At 51.0% G+C, this 5593-nt stretch overlaps 1 long non-coding RNA gene across 1 annotated transcript in view; it reads right to left on the bottom strand.

Annotated features, from left to right (window-relative positions):
* Window positions 1-2963: 2963 nt before the first annotated feature.
* The window catches only part of LOC109298402, a 22792-nt gene continuing 20162 nt past the window's right edge, over window positions 2964-5593 (bottom strand). Inside the window, exon 3 of the long non-coding RNA XR_002097604.1 lies at window positions 2964-2974. This is a non-coding gene — a long non-coding RNA (uncharacterized LOC109298402). The remainder of the gene's footprint in view (window positions 2975-5593) is intronic.

Below are 5593 nucleotides of genomic sequence, written 5' to 3'. Positions count from 1 at the left end.
ACTGAACTGAACAGATGCCCTAGTCTGAAAGATCCTCATAGCCCCAAGGCTGTGTCTGAGCATGTCTTGCTGGAACTCAACCCTGCGCAGACATCAAGAACATGTCAGCTTAGCCGAGCTGCTGCGGAAGAAGCAATCACAGAGGGTTCTAGGCAATGAAGGGTTTTAACCACCATCTTGAATTATGTTTGGAGACAGTGCATTTCCCGGGGAAGAATTCAGGTGCTCATTACAGTAACAATGAAGTCCTACCACTCTTTTTAGAGCAAGAGGGAAAGAGAAGAAATGCGGACCTCCATAGAAGTCTCCTAATCCTGATGGAGCTCCTTTCTTCTTCCCTAACTCTGAGCTTTGACCAATATTCCTCTCCTCCCAGTGGGCAGGATAGCTACCAATATTCATGGGGGGTGAATGACACTATTATCTTAACCCAAAGACTTGAAGCTGACTCTGAACGCCTTCATGTATCAGGTAAACCAGAAAGAATATTCCTGAAATGAGTAGAAATTACCGTAGAGTGGAACTGTCATAGGCAAGAGGTGACTACCCCCTGGTTTCCTCCACAGCCTGTCGCTGTCACCCTGTGCCACAATCTGCCATTGTAAAGAGCTTGTTACATCCTCAAAAAAAAAGGTAACAGAGATGTCCTGGAGATTACTTACGGCCTAACAGATACCAAGGATCTGCAATTGGTGTTGATGGGTTCTTCCCTCTAACACCACTGGCAAACAGTTGGATACATTATCAAGATACTCGGTGGCTCCAGTTCCTCCTTCATGGGAAAGAGCAGGTTGATGACTATCCATGCCAGTGAGTATCCTTTCCAGTGACCTCCACACCATAAAGCAGGGAACCTCATGCCCTTTTACAGGCTTCTCCTAACCAGCCTCTTCTTTCATTCACACACCCTCAATTAAGCCCAATCCCTTGTCAATCCCTCTGAAATAGCTTTCTTCCTGGAGCATCAGAGAAGGCTACTAAGTAGTTTAAGTGTGCCGAGAGCAATTTCAGCCTGTGTCACTAATCCAACAAGGCTCAAAGAGGCAGTCCTGGCTATTGGCTCCTCAGCCAGGGTCGAGATTCCTTTCCTGTCTCTGATACGAAACTTGCTTCATTTAGCTCACTCTGTTGCAAAGCAGCGATGTTGATATCTGTGTTAGAGAGGTGTCACGAAGCTTAATTAATGTTTGTGAGGCCCTATGAGAGCCTTGAATGAAAGATGCTGTTGAAGCAATGTACGGTACCATTGTTAGTATTCCATACGAGTCGAAAAGCCAATTAACCAGAAATCTGATTAGGGTTTACTACTACTGCAGTTGGAGCTAGAGCTTGGGTAGCAGGGTAAGAGGCACCTTTGGAAATATAAGAGATGCTGGATAGCTAGCAAGGGTGCAACACTGGACTGCAGGCTGCTACAGAGGCTGGAACTATGGCCAGAATTTTTAGAAGCATGTGGGGGAAGTAGCAGCACACATCTGCCTGCTCTGGATGGGATGTGGGCACATGTGGAGTAGAACCAGTGGCAGATCTGGGGTGAGGGTGTGGGTACTGGTGCACTTGCACCCTCCTTTGATTCCTGCTCCACCCAGAGTTTCAGACCAACTGCCTGGCAGTGGCAGCAGCATTTATAATCAGGCAGCACTGAGGGAGTCGCTTGGCTTGTAGTCTACCTGCTCCCTTTTAAACTCTTCATTGCACAAGTATTAATGACCATCTCTTCTTTTTAATGTTCCACCAATCAAGCTATCCTTTGTTTTGCAATGCTGCTATCTGTTTGCTGCTTCTGGTCATGAAGTTCCTGCTTCACAGCCCTGCAGACTGTTTTTAACTCATGAAGTTGTATTTGTTTTTGCTTCAATCTTAAACTGAACAATCTAGCCCTAGGTCCAGAGCATATTAGTAAAGGTTCTAGTTTATTTTTAACTGGAGAAAAGTATGTGTTGTTTGATATGTAATGATGCACCTCACCCTCTGTACTCTTTTCAGAATCCTAGATTGGTCCATGGGTGGAACACTGTGCACATCTCCCCAGCTTGTAATGCATGCTCATTGCTAGGCTTGGCAGGATTTGATCATTTATTGATAAACATGGATAAACATTAATTTCACCAGATGGACAGAAAATTATTTCCATTGGTAATCATAGAAATTTATAGAAAGGAGATAATATATTTAAAAAATCTGGGATGGGGGTAAGGAAATCGGGGGCAGGGACATGCACACACACGTGCGCGCACATGCTTGGTGGCTGCTGCAGGTGGGGTGGGAGAAGCCCCAGCTGCGTTGCCCATGCACTGCTCCTCTAGCAGTGGCTCAGGCAGCTACTGCAGGAGCTGGGGGCCATGCTGTGAGGGCTGTGTTGGGGTGGGGGACAGGGTTGAAGGGGCAAAGCTGTTGGCAGCTGGGAGCCTAGTGCCACTGGCTGCTTGCTCTGCCCAGGTCCCAGCTGGGGATTTGGTGCTAAGCTGCCAGCGAGCCTGGGCTGGCCCCTGTGTCATTGGGGCTTGTGGGAGTTTGATCCCTGCCCAGATTACAAAGGGGTTGGGCTGGGCAGGAGCTCTGGGAACACAGGGAGAGACAGCAGCCACCTAGCCCGGGCTGGGAAGCAGCTCCCCATGGCCCCTTGGGCAGCAAGCTGTGCCTGGTGGCCACCAGCAAGAGAGCAGCCTTGCCCCTTGATGGCCACATCTTCTCGCCTCTCCAGACAGTGTGGGGGCAGCACCTGGGCCCTGGGGGCACCCCTGTGTGCCCTATCCCAATCATACTGCTTCTCCCCATGTTCCCAGAGCTCCTGTGTGGCCCAGCCCCTGCATATGTGGGGCAGGAAGTGCAGGGGTACCTCTGGGGCCCAGCCACTGCCTGCACACTACCCGGAGAGGTGGGAGGCTGTGGCTATCAAGGGGCTGGGCTGCCCCTCTTCTGGTGCCTGCCAAGCAGGGCTCAACTCTAAGGGGCTGCAGGAAGCTGCTCCTTGCTCTGCTGCCCATCCCCTTGTTTCCAGAGCTCTGGAGTGCTGCTCTCCTCCTCTTCTGATCCTTGCCCACCCAGCTTTTTCCTGATGAGTGAACAGAATGATTTAAAGCAGGTATGCATTATTGATTTATGGAATTTATTTTATATATTTTAAAGTGATTTTATAAACCGTTTAACAGTATACCGTCATTACTATATTGTCTGCCCCCCACGCCCCAATTGCGTGCAATCTTTAAAATTTTAATTGATAAAAAATGATAAAAGGTGAAAGAAATGTCTAAAAATAAACATTGATTTTAGCCATTGAAATTATATATCTCAATCTGAATTCTGCCAAGCCTACTCACTGTGCTTTGCTGAGTTTGGAGAATGGAAACAAATGGGTTTAGACAAAGGGTGCTCAATCCCCAGCCCATAGGTCAAATCTGGCCTGCAGAGCTGTCATCCAGCTGGCAGGGCTCCCCAAGGGTCAAGAAATTTGGCAGCAGGTGACAGTGGCAGCAGTAATTGCCACTCCCCAAGCGGGTCCAGATAATGTGCCAGCACACAGCTGCATATGGGTACCCAGGGTCAGGATGGATCTGGGTGTATGGGATGGCACCCACTGACTCCCCCTGCATGGGATCCCACCTGTGGACTCACCCTGTGCCACTCCTCTGACAAGCAGGGTCTTGAGGTTGGGCACCAGTGGTTTAGACTAGGGGTGTTCAAAATCTGCCCTGGGGCCAAATGCAGGCTATGGAGCCTTGGAATCTGGCCCATGGGGCTCCCAAGTCAGGAAATTTGGCAGTGAGGGAGCAGTGGCAGTTAATACCGCCACCCCTACCCACTGCCAACATCCCAAGCTTGGCACAGCAGGTCAGAGCTGGGCCATAACCATTTCCCCACATGGCCAGATCAGGGCCAGGCCAAGCCCCCTATCCCTGAATGGCTGGGGCCCCAATTCCCCCTGCCAGCCCCATTCTACGTGACTGGATGGGACCCTGCTGCACACACCCTGGACCCTGAATTGGGTCTACTGGCTAGATGTGGCCTGTAGAGAGACCAGTCACTGGAAGGGACCAGGCACTGCCCCGTGGGTACCAGGCACTGCCCTGTGCACCTATGAGGAGAAGCTGAGGGAACTGGGCATATTTAGTCTGGTGAAGAAAAGCCTGAATGGGGATTTAATAGCAACTTTCAACTGCCTAAAGGGTGGTTCCAAAGAGGATGGAGCTAGATCGGGGTGGATAAAATAAAGCCTGTGGGCCAGATCTGGCCAGCCAACTGATTGTCTCTGGCCCGCAGCTGCCCCCGTGGCACTCTGCACTGGGCTGAGCCCCATCCACTCCTACCCAGGGCAAGCCATGCTGTGCTCTCCTGCCTGCCCCCGGCCCCACCCAGTGTGCACAGCTTCCCACCAGGGCTGCTCCTGGTGTGGCCCCAGGTATTACTTAGTTCCCCCTGCCTCCAGCAGCATTTCCTTCTGCCCCTGCTGCTGCAGCTCCAGACAGCAGGTAGCATGGAGAAGCAACAGCAGCCATGGGGACATGTGCCAGGTACCACATGCCCAGCCAGGCGGGGGAGGGAGGCACAGGGCTCCAGCTCCAGGTCACCTCGCACCCACTCTGCCCACCCGGCATGATGAGCAGCCACTCACTAGGAAGCTGTGCGTACCAGCCAGGGCCAGGGGTGGGTTCAGGTGGGAGTGCAGTGTGGGCTGCCCCAAGTGGGAGAGGGCAGGGCTTGGCTCATGCAGGGCTGGATGTGGGGGGTGGACTGCACCTGCACTACCCAGGCGAGCTCTGCTGCATGTGCCCCCGGCCTCCCCTCTCCTTCCCCCCACCACATCTGCTCCTGAGACCTAGCACACAGGCAGCTCTCACACCCCCCTACCCCTCCACACACACACACAATATACGAAAGCGAGACTTTACTTTGAGCTATTATGCCATCGCCTCTGTATGCACTACTCAGAAAAACATAAATCAGGACAAAAATTATTTTTTGAAATAAAATTAAAATACATGTACATACGTTTGATTTGCGTATGTTATTTTTTAAAATCTATCATTTGTTAAAATATCTTCTAAAAGATTTTTTGTGTGCAGCCCTCAACAGCTCACCAAAGCTTGTCAAGTGGTCCTCCAGCCACCCCTGAGCTAGGAAGTCTTATGTCATGTTTAGAGGATGGTTGTATGGGACAGCTTGGATAGGGGCGTTCCTGCCTCACACAGGAGGTTGGATTAAACCAGGGGTTCCCAAACTGTGGTACATGCACCCTTCTGTGGGGTACGTAGGAGAAACTTTGTAATTTAATTTTCGTTTAAGGAGTTAAAATATAAATCTCCGCTGGCAGGGGTATGTGGCTGGCTAGTAAATCAGGAAGGGGTACACAGTAAGAAAAGGTTTGGGACCCTCTGGACTAGATGAACCATGGGGGTTCCTCCCAGCAATACTTCTCTACCACTGTTCTCGGGGTGGTGGGTTGGTACCAGGACAAGTTGCAGCCAGATATAAGGAAAAACCTCTCTCACAAAGAGCTCAACTCAGAGGTGCTGACTTATTTTTGCCTGGGCAGGGGGCCTAAGATGATGGACAAGTGCCCCCTGCCCTTAATGTGCGGGGAAGGGGGTGGGGG

The sequence above is a fragment of the Gavialis gangeticus genome, unplaced genomic scaffold (genome assembly GCF_001723915.1).
Source record: "Gavialis gangeticus isolate Ggan-Ray unplaced genomic scaffold, GavGan_comp1, whole genome shotgun sequence".
Classification (NCBI taxonomy): domain Eukaryota; kingdom Metazoa; phylum Chordata; order Crocodylia; family Gavialidae; genus Gavialis; species Gavialis gangeticus.
The sequence above is the reverse complement of the archived record's forward strand: the minus strand, read 5'-3'. Positions and strand labels throughout refer to the sequence as shown.